Source organism: Rhopalosiphum padi, chromosome 3, assembly GCF_020882245.1.
Source record: "Rhopalosiphum padi isolate XX-2018 chromosome 3, ASM2088224v1, whole genome shotgun sequence".
In the NCBI taxonomy this organism is placed as follows: domain Eukaryota; kingdom Metazoa; phylum Arthropoda; class Insecta; order Hemiptera; family Aphididae; genus Rhopalosiphum; species Rhopalosiphum padi.
The window spans coordinates 47,837,755-47,852,015 of record NC_083599.1 but is presented as its reverse complement, the minus strand read 5'-3'; the positions used below and the strand labels follow the sequence as shown (position 1 = coordinate 47,852,015).

The 14,261-nt window shown below is 32.8% G+C and overlaps 1 long non-coding RNA gene across 1 annotated transcript; it reads right to left on the bottom strand.

The window, feature by feature from the left end:
* Positions 1–731, bottom strand: LOC132927488 (uncharacterized). Its single transcript, XR_009661740.1, has 2 exons — positions 548–731; positions 1–225 (listed from the first exon to the last, which is right to left on the bottom strand). It is a non-coding gene; the product is annotated as an uncharacterized LOC132927488 (long non-coding RNA).
* Between the last annotated feature and the right edge of the window lie 13,530 nt (positions 732–14,261).

Genomic DNA, 14,261 nt, shown 5'->3' with positions numbered 1-14,261 from the left:
TGTTTACTATTATTTTATTCAGATATTTAACAAATCTCAATTGTTTCACAGCTATTAATTTAGTATCAATTATATTCAATAACCATTGCACGCACATTGCATAAATCCAATATTATTATCAGTATCTTCTAGTCCATTTTCAACATAGGATGTTGATACTTTCCTTGGTGGTAGAAATGTGAATTCGTGTCTCAGCGTGCCTTGATTGATCTGATATACTGCCAACTGAAAAAATGTAGTAAGTTAATAATGTATAACGGTTGGAGAATAACTTGAGAATATAGTGTTTTACAGGCAGTTCAAAGTATGAATTTGTAATATTAGTTAATATTATCATATAAAAAACATGTTTTATAGTGTTTATTATTAAGTATGAGCCTAAATGAAATATATGGAAGTTAATAATGGTAAATAAGAACCATTTACTTAATATAATGGTTAGGGTTTTATGACACTACCTTTTTGTAACACTACTATTAATTGAATATCAATTACATTCAATACCCATTACACGCACGTTGCATAAAACCATTAATATTAGCAGTACCTTCTATTCCATTTTCAACGGAAGATGTTGTAACTTTCCCAAGTGATAGAAATGTTAATTCATGGTCTCAGCATGCCTCGAGTGATCTGCTATACTGCCATCTAAAACACAAAGTAGTCAGTTAAATATGTATAATGGTTAAAGAAATAATTATAATGCTTAGCAACAAAAGAGATAGTACAAATCTACCAGAATGTTTTGTTGAGTTTTAATGTAAAACAAAATATAAGTAAAGAATACACTTGTACATTAACATAAAATTGCTGATTTTCAATATTAAAATAATAAGAGTTTGTAATACTTGTATACATTATACAATAAGAATCATTGTCATAATCTAGTAATCAAGGTTTCTAGACACTAACATGAGAATTGAGTGTTTTATAAGCAGTTAAAAATATGACTTTGTAATATTTGTTAAAATTACCATATAAAATCATTTTTTATAGTGTTTATGAAGTATCAGCTTAAATGACCAATATGGATGTTAGTAATGGTAAATAAGAATCATTTACTTAATCTAATTGTCTAGGTTTCATGACACTAACTTGATAATTGAGATTCTTATGAGCAGCTAAAAATATGAATTTGTAATATGAGTCAAAATTGTGATATATAAGCACGTTTTATAGTGTTTATTATTAAGTATGAGCCTAAATGAAATATATGGAAGTGAATAATGGTAAATAAGAACCATTTACTTAATATAATGGTTAGGGTTTTATGACACTACCTTTTTGCAACACTACTATTAATTTAATATCAATTAAATTCAATACCCATTACACGCACGTTGCACAAAACCATTATTATTAGCAGTGTCGTCTAGTACATTTTCAACGTAGGATGTTGATATTTAGCGTAGTGGTAGAAATGTGAATTCATGTGTCAGCATGTATTGAATGATCTGCTATACTGCCATCTAAAAATAAAAAATAGTCAGTTAAATATGTGTAGTGTTTGGAGAATAACTTGAGAATACAGTGTTTTACAGGCAGTTCAAAGTATGAATTTGTAATATTAGTCAATATTATCATATAAAAAACATGTTTTATAGTGTTTATTATTAAGTATGAGCCTAAATGATATATATGGAAGTTAATAATGGTAAATAAGAACTAGACGTTACTAACTAACTAGAACATTACGAAGTGTTTTACGGGAAAACCGAGAGACATAGGACGAAAGTCGTGAGACTAAAATTGATCCCCATAACCAGCTTCATAAGTTGTATGCTTTTGATTTTTCGAAAAACCGTCATTAAGGATTTTTAAACGTCGTACTTAGGTCGGACGATTTTTGAAAACCCAAAATTTGAAATAATTAGTTTTTGGAAAAATGAAAAACTGGATCTGGTTTACAATCACATGTAAAACACTTTAACTCTCGTGATAAATTGTCGTTGGACCACTAGGTGACCTAGGAAATGCGAATGAAAATTGAAAATTTTCGCTTACGAAGTAATTTACGGGAAAACCGTGAGAGATAGGACGAAAGTCGTAAGATATAAAATTGATCCCCATAACCAGCTTCTTATGTTGTATACTTTTGATTTTTCGAGAAACCGTTGTTAAGGATTTTTAAACGTCGTACTTAGGTCGGACGATTTTTGAAAACCCAAAATTTGAAATAACGAGTTTTTGGAAAAATGAAAAACTGATTCTGGTTTACAATTACATGTAGAACACTTTAACTCTCGTGATAAATTGTCGTTGGACAACTAGGAGACCTAGGAAACGCGAATGAAAATTGAAAATTTCGAAAAATGAAAGTTGTCGTTTACGAAGTGTGTAACGGGAAAACCGTGAGAGATAGGACGAAAGTCGTAAGACATAAAATTGATCCCCATAACAAGCTTCTTAAGTTGTATACTTTTGATTTTTCGAGAAACCGTTGTTAAGGATTTTTAAACGTCGTACTTAGGTCGGACGATTTTTGAAAACCCAAAATTTGAAATAATTAGTTTTTGGAAAAATGAAAAACTGGATCTGGTTTACAATCACATGTAAAACACTTTAACTCTCGTGATAAATTGTCGTTGGACCACTAGGTGACCTAGGAAATGCGAATGAAAATTGAAAATTTTCGCTTACGAAGTAATTTACGGGAAAACCGTGAGAGATAGGACGAAAGTCGTAAGATATAAAATTGATCCCCATAACCAGCTTCTTATGTTGTATACTTTTGATTTTTCGAGAAACCGTTGTTAAGGATTTTTAAACGTCGTACTTAGGTCGGACGATTTTTGAAAACCCAAAATTTGAAATAACGAGTTTTTGGAAAAATGAAAAACTGATTCTGGTTTACAATTACATGTAGAACACTTTAACTCTCGTGATAAATTGTCGTTGGACAACTAGGAGACCTAGGAAACGCGAATGAAAATTGAAAATTTCGAAAAATGAAAGTTGTCGTTTACGAAGTGTGTAACGGGAAAACCGTGAGAGATAGGACGAAAGTCGTAAGACATAAAATTGATCCCCATAACAAGCTTCTTAAGTTGTATACTTTTGATTTTTCGAGAAACCGTTGTTAAGGATTTTTAAACGTCGTACTTAGGTCGGACGATTTTTGAAAACCCAAAATTTGAAATAACGAATTTTTGGAAAAATGAAAAACTGATTCTGGTTTACAATTACATGTAGAACACTTTAACTCTCGTGATAAATTGTCGTTGGACCACTAGGAGACCTAGGAAACGCGTATGAAAATTGAAAATTTCGAAAAATGAAAATCCTCGTTTACGAAGTGTGTAACGGGAAAACCGTGAGAGATAGGACGAAAGTCGTAAGACATAAAATTGATCCCCATAACAAGCTTCTTAAGTTGTATACTTTTGATTTTTCGAGAAACCGTTGTTAAGGATTTTTAAACGTCGTACTTAGGTCGGACGATTTTTGAAAACCCAAAATTTGAAATAATTAGTTTTTGGAAATATGAAAAACTGATTCTGGTTTACAATTACATGTAGAACACTTTAACCCTCGTGATAAATTGTCGTTGGACCACTAGGTGACCTAGGAAACGCGAATGAAAATTGAAAATTTCGAAAAATGAAAATTCTCGTTTACGAAGTGTGTAACGGGAAAACCGTGAGAGATAGGACGAAAGTCGTAAGACATAAAATTGATCCCCATAACCAGCTTCTTAAGTTGTATACTTTTGATTTTTCGAGAAACCGTTGTTAAGGATTTTTAAACGTCGTACTTAGGTCGGACGATTTTTGAAAACCCAAAATTTGAAATAACGAATTTTTGGAAAAATGAAAAACTGATTCTGGTTTACAATTACATGTAGAACACTTTAACTCTCGTGATAAATTGTCGTTGGACAACTAGGAGACCTAGGAAACGCGAATGAAAATTGAAAATTTCGAAAAATGAAAGTTGTCGTTTACGAAGTGTGTAACGGGAAAACCGTGAGAGATAGGACGAAAGTCGTAAGACATAAAATTGATCCCCATAACAAGCTTCTTAAGTTGTATAGTTTTGATTTTTCGAGAAACCGTTGTTAAGGATTTTTAAACGTCGTACTTAGGTCGGACGATTTTTGAAAACCCAAAATTTGAAATAACAAGTTTTTGGAAAAATGAAAAACTGGTTCTGGTTTACAATTACATGTAGAACACTTTAACTCGAGTGATAAATTGTCGTTGGACTACCAGGTGACCTAGGAAACGCGAATGAAAATTGAAAATTTCGAAAAATGAAAATTCTCGTTTACGAAGTATTTTAAGGGAAAACCGTGAGAGATAGGACGAAAGTCGTAAGACATAAAATTGATCCCCATAACCAGCTTCTTAAGTTGTATACTTTTGATTTTTCGAGAAACCGTTGTTAAGGATTTTTAAACGTCGTACTTAGGTCGGACGATTTTTGAAAACCCAAAATTTGAAATAACGAATTTTTGGAAAAATGAAAAACTGATTCTGGTTTACAATTACATGTAAAACACTTTAACTCTCGTGATAAATTGTCGTTGGACCACTAGGAGACCTAGGAAACGCGAATGAAAATTGAAAATTTCAAAAAATGAAAATTTTCGCTTACGAAGTATTTTACGGGAAAACCGTGAGAGATAGGACGAAAGTCGTAAGACATAAAATTGATCCCCATAACAAGCTTCTTAAGTTGTATACTTTTGATTTTTCGAGAAACCGTTGTTAAGGATTTTTAAACGTAGTACTTAGGTCGGACGATTTTTGAAAACCCAAAATTTGAAATAACAAGTTTTTGGAAAAATGAAAAACTGATTCTGGTTTACAATTACATGTAGAACACTTTAACTCGAGTGATAAATTGTCGTTGGACTACCAGGTGACCTAGGAAACGCGAATGAAAATTGAAAATTTCGAAAAATGAAAATTCTCGTTTACGAAGTATTTTAAGGGAAAACCGTGAGAGATAGGACGAAAGTCGTAAGACATAAAATTGATCCCCATAACAAGATTCTTAAGCTGTATACTTTTGATTTTTCGACAAACCGTTGTTAAGGATTTTTAAACGTCGTACTTAAGTCGGACAATTTTTGAAAACCCAAAATTTGAAATAACGAGTTTTTGGAAAAATGAAAAACTGATTATGGTTTACAATTACATGTAAAACACTTTAACCCTCGTGATAAATTTTCGATGGACCACTAGGTGACCTAGGAAACGCGAATGAAAATTGAAAATTTCGAAAAATGAAAATTCTCGTTTACGAAGTGTGTAACGGGAAAACCGTGAGAGATAGGACGAAAGTCGTAAGACATAAAATTGATCCCCATAACAAGATTCTTAAGTTGTATACTTTTGATTTTTCGACAAACCGTTGTTAAGGATTTTTAAACGTCGTACTTAGGTCGGACGATTTTTGAAAACCCAAAATTTGAAATAACAAGTTTTTGGAAAAATGAAAAACTGGTTCTGGTTTACAATTACATGTAGAACACTTTAACTCGAGTGATAAATTGTCGTTGGACTACCAGGTGACCTAGGAAACGCGAATGAAAATTGAAAATTTCGAAAAATGAAAATTCTCTTTACGAAGTATTTTAAGGGAAAACCGTGAGAGATAGGACGAAAGTCGTAAGACATAAAATTGATCCCCATAACCAGCTTCTTAAGTTGTATACTTTTGATTTTTCGAGAAACCGTTGTTAAGGATTTTTAAACGTCGTACTTAGGTCGGACGATTTTTGAAAACCCAAAATTTGAAATAACGAATTTTTGGAAAAATGAAAAACTGATTCTGGTTTACAATTACATGTAAAACACTTTAACTCGAGTGATAAATTGTCGTTGGACCACTAGGAGACCTAGGAAACGCGAATGAAAATTGAAAATTTCAAAAAATGAAAATTTTCGCTTACGAAGTATTTTACGGGAAAACCGTGAGAGATAGGACGAAAGTCGTAAGACATAAAATTGATCCCCATAACAAGCTTCTTAAGTTGTATACTTTTGATTTTTCGAGAAACCGTTGTTAAGGATTTTTAAACGTAGTACTTAGGTCGGACGATTTTTGAAAACCCAAAATTTGAAATAACAAGTTTTTGGAAAAATGAAAAACTGGTTCTGGTTTACAATTACATGTAGAACACTTTAACTCGAGTGATAAATTGTCGTTGGACTACCAGGTGACCTAGGAAACGCGAATGAAAATTGAAAATTTCGAAAAATGAAAATTCTCGTTTACGAAGTATTTTAAGGGAAAACCGTGAGAGATAGGACGAAAGTCGTAAGACATAAAATTGATCCCCATAACCAGCTTCTTAAGTTGTATACTTTTGATTTTTCGAGAAACCGTTGTTAAGGATTTTTAAACGTCGTACTTAGGTCGGACGATTTTTGAAAACCCAAAATTTGAAATAACAAGTTTTTGGAAAAATGAAAAACTGGTTCTGGTTTACAATTACATGTAGAACACTTTAACTCGAGTGATAAATTGTCGTTGGACTACCAGGTGACCTAGGAAACGCGAATGAAAATTGAAAATTTCGAAAAATGAAAATTCTCGTTTACGAAGTATTTTAAGGGAAAACCGTGAGAGATAGGACGAAAGTCGTAAGACATAAAATTGATCCCCATAACCAGCTTCTTAAGTTGTATACTTTTGATTTTTCGAGAAACCGTTGTTAAGGATTTTTAAACGTCGTACTTTGGTCGGACGATTTTTGAAAACCCAAAATTTGAAATAACGAATTTTTGGAAAAATGAAAAACTGATTCTGGTTTACAATTACATGTAAAACACTTTAACTCTCGTGATAAATTGTCGTTGGACCACTAGGAGACCTAGGAAACGCGAATGAAAATTGAAAATTTCAAAAAATGAAAATTTTCGCTTACGAAGTATTTTACGGGAAAACCGTGAGAGATAGGACGAAAGTCGTAAGACATAAAATTGATCCCCATAACCAGCTTCTTAAGTTGTATACTTTTGATTTTTCGAGAAACCGTTGTTAAGGATTTTTAAACGTCGTACTTAGGTCGGACGATTTTTGAAAACCCAAAATTTGAAATAACGAATTTTTGGAAAAATGAAAAACTGATTCTGGTTTACAATTACATGTAAAACACTTTAACTCGAGTGATAAATTGTCGTTGGACCACTAGGAGACCTAGGAAACGCGAATGAAAATTGAAAATTTCAAAAAATGAAAATTTTCGCTTACGAAGTATTTTACGGGAAAACCGTGAGAGATAGGACGAAAGTCGTAAGACATAAAATTGATCCCCATAACAAGCTTCTTAAGTTGTATACTTTTGATTTTTCGAGAAACCGTTGTTAAGGATTTTTAAACGTAGTACTTAGGTCGGACGATTTTTGAAAACCCAAAATTTGAAATAACAAGTTTTTGGAAAAATGAAAAACTGGTTCTGGTTTACAATTACATGTAGAACACTTTAACTCGAGTGATAAATTGTCGTTGGACTACCAGGTGACCTAGGAAACGCGAATGAAAATTGAAAATTTCGAAAAATGAAAATTCTCGTTTACGAAGTATTTTAAGGGAAAACCGTGAGAGATAGGACGAAAGTCGTAAGACATAAAATTGATCCCCATAACCAGCTTCTTAAGTTGTATACTTTTGATTTTTCGAGAAACCGTTGTTAAGGATTTTTAAACGTCGTACTTAGGTCGGACGATTTTTGAAAACCCAAAATTTGAAATAACAAGTTTTTGGAAAAATGAAAAACTGGTTCTGGTTTACAATTACATGTAGAACACTTTAACTCGAGTGATAAATTGTCGTTGGACTACCAGGTGACCTAGGAAACGCGAATGAAAATTGAAAATTTCGAAAAATGAAAATTCTCGTTTACGAAGTATTTTAAGGGAAAACCGTGAGAGATAGGACGAAAGTCGTAAGACATAAAATTGATCCCCATAACAAGATTCTTAAGCTGTATACTTTTGATTTTTCGACAAACCGTTGTTAAGGATTTTTAAACGTCGTACTTAAGTCGGACAATTTTTGAAAACCCAAAATTTGAAATAACGAGTTTTTGGAAAAATGAAAAACTGATTATGGTTTACAATTACATGTAAAACACTTTAACCCTCGTGATAAATTTTCGATGGACCACTAGGTGACCTAGGAAACGCGAATGAAAATTGAAAATTTCGAAAAATGAAAATTCTCGTTTACGAAGTGTGTAACGGGAAAACCGTGAGAGATAGGACGAAAGTCGTAAGACATAAAATTGATCCCCATAACAAGATTCTTAAGTTGTATACTTTTGATTTTTCGACAAACCGTTGTTAAGGATTTTTAAACGTCGTACTTAGGTCGGACGATTTTTGAAAACCCAAAATTTGAAATAACAAGTTTTTGGAAAAATGAAAAACTGGTTCTGGTTTACAATTACATGTAGAACACTTTAACTCGAGTGATAAATTGTCGTTGGACTACCAGGTGACCTAGGAAACGCGAATGAAAATTGAAAATTTCGAAAAATGAAAATTCTCGTTTACGAAGTATTTTAAGGGAAAACCGTGAGAGATAGGACGAAAGTCGTAAGACATAAAATTGATCCCCATAACCAGCTTCTTAAGTTGTATACTTTTGATTTTTCGAGAAACCGTTGTTAAGGATTTTTAAACGTCGTACTTAGGTCGGACGATTTTTGAAAACCCAAAATTTGAAATAACGAATTTTTGGAAAAATGAAAAACTGATTCTGGTTTACAATTACATGTAAAACACTTTAACTCTCGTGATAAATTGTCGTTGGACCACTAGGAGACCTAGGAAACGCGAATGAAAATTGAAAATTTCAAAAAATGAAAATTTTCGCTTACGAAGTATTTTACGGGAAAACCGTGAGAGATAGGACGAAAGTCGTAAGACATAAAATTGATCCCCATAACAAGCTTCTTAAGTTGTATACTTTTGATTTTTCGAGAAACCGTTGTTAAGGATTTTTAAACGTAGTACTTAGGTCGGACGATTTTTGAAAACCCAAAATTTGAAATAACAAGTTTTTGGAAAAATGAAAAACTGGTTCTGGTTTACAATTACATGTAGAACACTTTAACTCGAGTGATAAATTGTCGTTGGACTACCAGGTGACCTAGGAAACGCGAATGAAAATTGAAAATTTCGAAAAATGAAAATTCTCGTTTACGAAGTATTTTAAGGGAAAACCGTGAGAGATAGGACGAAAGTCGTAAGACATAAAATTGATCCCCATAACCAGCTTCTTAAGTTGTATACTTTTGATTTTTCGAGAAACCGTTGTTAAGGATTTTTAAACGTCGTACTTAGGTCGGACGATTTTTGAAAACCCAAAATTTGAAATAACGAATTTTTGGAAAAATGAAAAACTGATTCTGGTTTACAATTACATGTAAAACACTTTAACTCTCGTGATAAATTGTCGTTGGACCACTAGGAGACCTAGGAAACGCGAATGAAAATTGAAAATTTCAAAAAATGAAAATTTTCGCTTACGAAGTATTTTACGGGAAAACCGTGAGAGATAGGACGAAAGTCGTAAGACATAAAATTGATCCCCATAACAAGCTTCTTAAGTTGTATACTTTTGATTTTTCGAGAAACCGTTGTTAAGGATTTTTAAACGTAGTACTTAGGTCGGACGATTTTTGAAAACCCAAAATTTGAAATAACAAGTTTTTGGAAAAATGAAAAACTGGTTCTGGTTTACAATTACATGTAGAACACTTTAACTCGAGTGATAAATTGTCGTTGGACTACCAGGTGACCTAGGAAACGCGAATGAAAATTGAAAATTTCGAAAAATGAAAATTCTCGTTTACGAAGTATTTTAAGGGAAAACCGTGAGAGATAGGACGAAAGTCGTAAGACATAAAATTGATCCCCATAACCAGCTTCTTAAGTTGTATACTTTTGATTTTTCGAGAAACCGTTGTTAAGGATTTTTAAACGTCGTACTTAGGTCGGACGATTTTTGAAAACCCAAAATTTGAAATAACGAATTTTTGGAAAAATGAAAAACTGATTCTGGTTTACAATTACATGTAAAACACTTTAACTCTCGTGATAAATTGTCGTTGGACCACTAGGAGACCTAGGAAACGCGAATGAAAATTGAAAATTTCAAAAAATGAAAATTTTCGCTTACGAAGTATTTTACGGGAAAACCGTGAGAGATAGGACGAAAGTCGTAAGACATAAAATTGATCCCCATAACAAGCTTCTTAAGTTGTATACTTTTGATTTTTCGAGAAACCGTTGTTAAGGATTTTTAAACGTCGTACTTAGGTCGGACGATTTTTGAAAACCCAAAATTTGAAATAACGAATTTTTGGAAAAATGAAAAACTGATTCTGGTTTACAATTACATGTAAAACATTTTAACTCTCGTGATAAATTGTCGTTGGACCACTAGGAGACCTAGGAAACGCGAATGAAAATTGAAAATTTCGAAAAATGAAAGTTGTCGTTTACGAAGTGTGTAACGGGAAAACCGTGAGAGATAGGACGAAAGTCGTAAGACATAAAATTCATCCCCATAACCAGCTTCTTAAGTCGTATACTTTTGATTTTTCGAGAAACCGTTGTTAAGGTTTTTAAACGTCGTACTTAGGTCGGACAATTTTTGAAAACCCAAAATTTGAAATAACGAGTTTTTGGAAAAATGAAAAACTGATTCTGGTTTACAATTACATGTAAAACACTTTAACTCTCGTGATAAATTGTCGTTGGACCACTAGGAGACCTAGGAAACGCGAATGAAAATTGAAAATTTCGAAAAATGAAAATTTTCGCTTACGAAGTATTTTACGGGAAAACCGTGAGAGATAGGACGAAAGTCGTAAGACATAAAATTGATCCCCATAACCAGCTTCTTAAGTCGTATACTTTTGATTTTTCGAGAAACCGTTGTTAAGGATTTTTAAACGTCGTACTTAGGTCGGACGATTTTTGAAAACCCAAAATTTGAAATAACGAATTTTTGGAAAAATGAAAAACTGATTCTGGTTTACAATTACATGTAAAACACTTTAACTCTCGTGATAAATTGTCGTTGGACCACTAGGAGACCTAGGAAACGCGAATGAAAATTGAAAATTTCGAAAAATGAAAATTTTCGCTTACGAAGTATTTTACGGGAAAACCGTGAGAGATAGGACGAAAGTCGTAAGACATAAAATTCATCCCCATAACCAGCTTCTTAAGTCGTATACTTTTGATTTTTCGAGAAACCGTTGTTAAGGTTTTTAAACGTCGTACTTAGGTCGGACAATTTTTGAAAACCCAAAATTTGAAATAACGAGTTTTTGGAAAAATGAAAAACTGATTCTGGTTTACAATTACATGTAAAACACTTTAACTCTCGTGATAAATTGTCGTTGGACCACTAGGAGACCTAGGAAACGCGAATGAAAATTGAAAATTTCGAAAAATGAAAATTTTCGCTTACGAAGTATTTTACGGGAAAACCGTGAGAGATAGGACGAAAGTCGTAAGACATAAAATTGATCCCCATAACCAGCTTCTTAAGTCGTATACTTTTGATTTTTCGAGAAACCGTTGTTAAGGATTTTTAAACGTCGTACTTAGGTCGGACGATTTTTGAAAACCCAAAATTTGAAATAATTAGTTTTTGGAAAAATGAAAAACTGATTCTGGTTTACAATTACATGTAGAACACTTTAACTCTCGTGAAAAAATGTCGTTGGACCACTAGGAGACCTAGGAAACGTGAATGAAAATTGAAAATTTCGAAAAATGAAAGTTGTCGTTTACGAAGTGTGTAACGGGAAAACCGTGAGAGATAGGACGAAAATCGTAAGACATAAAATTGATCCCCATAACCAGCTTCTTAAGTTGTATACTTTTGATTTTTCGAGAAACCGTTGTTAAGGATTTTTAAACGTCGTACTTAGGTCGGACGATTTTTGAAAACCCAAAATTTGAAATAACGAGTTTTTGGAAAAATGAAAAACTGATTCTGGTTTACAATTACATGTAGAACACTTTAACTCTCGTGATAAATTGTCGTTAGACCACTAGGTGACCTAGGAAACGCGAATGAAAATTGAAAATTTCGAAAAATGAAAATTCTTGTTTACGAAGTGTGTAACGGGAAAACCGTGAGAGATAGGACGAAAGTCGTAAGACATAAAATTGATCCCCATAACTAGCTTCTTAAGTTGTATACTTTTGATTTTTCGAGAAACCGTTGTTAAGGATTTTTAAACGTCGTACTTAGGTCGGACGATTTTTGAAAACCCAAAATTTAAAATAACGAATTTTTGGAAAAATGAAAAACTGATTCTGGTTTACAATTACATGTAGAACACTTTAACTCTAGTGATAAATTGTCGTTGGACTACCAGGTGACCTAGGAAACGCGAATGAAAATTGAAAATTTCGAAAAATGAAAGTTGTCGTTTACGAAGTGTGTAACGGGAAAACCGTGAGAGATAGGACGAAAGTCGTAAGACATAAAATTGATCCCTATAACAAGCTTTTTAAGTTGTATACTTTTGATTTTTCGAGAAACCGTTGTTAAGGATTTTTAAACGTCGTACTTAGGTCGGACGATTTTTGAAAACCCAAAATTTGAAATAACGAGTTTTTGGAAAAATGAAAAACTGATTCTGGTTTACAATTACATGTAGAACACATTAACTCTCGTGATAAATTGTCGTTGGACCACTAGGTGACCTAGGAAACGCGAATGAAAATTGAAAATTTCGAAAAATGAAAATTCTCGTTTACGAAGTTTTTTACGGGAAAACCGTGAGAGATAGGACGAAAGTCGTAAGACATAAAATTGATCCCCATAACAAGCTTCTTAAGTTGTATACTTTTGATTTTTCGAGAAACCGTTGTTAAGGATTTTTAAACGTCGTACTTAGGTCGGACGATTTTTGAAAACCCAAAATTTAAAATAACAAGTTTTTTGGAAAAATGAAAAACTGATTCTGGTTTACAATTACATGTAGAACACTTTAACTCTAGTGATAAATTGTCGTTGGACCACTAGGTGACCTAGGAAACGCGAATGAAAATTGAAAATTTCGAAAAATGAAAATTCTCGTTTACGAAGTGTGTAACGGGAAAACCGTGAGAGATAGGACGAAAGTCGTAAGACATAAAATTGATCCCCATAACCAGCTTCTTAAGTTGTATACTTTTGATTTTTCGAGAAACCGTTGTTAAGGATTTTTAAACGTCGTACTTAGGTCGGACGATTTTTGAAAACCCAAAATTTGAAATAATTAGTTTTTGGAAAAATGAAAAACTGATTCTGGTTTACAATTACATGTAGAACACTTTAACTCTCGTGATAAATTGTCGTTGGACCACTAGGAGACCTAGGAAACACGAATGAAAATTGAAAATTTCGAAAAATGAAAGTTGTCGTTTACGAAGTGTGTAACGGAAAAACCGTGAGAGATAGGACGAAAGTCGTAAGACATAAAATTGATCCCCATAACCAGCTTCTTAAGTTGTATACTTTTGATTTTTCGAGAAACCGTTGTTAAGGATTTTTAAACGTCGTACTTAGGTCGGACGATTTTTGAAAACCCAAAATTTGAAATAATTAGTTTTTGGAAAAATGAAAAACTGATTCTGGTTTACAATTACATGTAGAACACTTTAACTCTAGTGATAAATTGTCGTTGGACCACTAGGAGACCTAGGAAACGCGAATGAAAATTGAAAATTTCGAAAAATGAAAGTTGTCGTTTACGAAGTGTGTAACGGGAAAACCGTGAGAGATAGGACGAAAGTCGTAAGACATAAAATTGATCCCCATAACCAGCTTCTTAAGTTGTATACTTTTGATTTTTCGAGAAACCGTTGTTAAGGATTTTTAAACGTCGTACTTAGGTCGGACGATTTTTGAAAACCCAAAATTTGAAATAATTAGTTTTTGGAAAAATGAAAAACTGATTCTGGTTTACAATTACATGTAGAACACTTTAACTCTCGTGATAAATTGTCGTTGGACCACTAGGAGACCTAGGAAACACGAATGAAAATTGAAAATTTCGAAAAATGAAAGTTGTCGTTTACGAAGTGTGTAACGGGAAAACAGTGAGAGATAGGACGAAAGTCGTAAGACATAAAATTGATCCCCATAACCAGCTTCTTAAGTTGTATACTTTTGATTTTTCGAGAAACCGTTGTTAAGGATTTTTAAACGTCGTACTTAGGTCGGACGATTTTTGAAAACCCAAAATTTGAAATAATTAGTTTTTGGAAAAATGAAAAACTGATTCTGGTTTA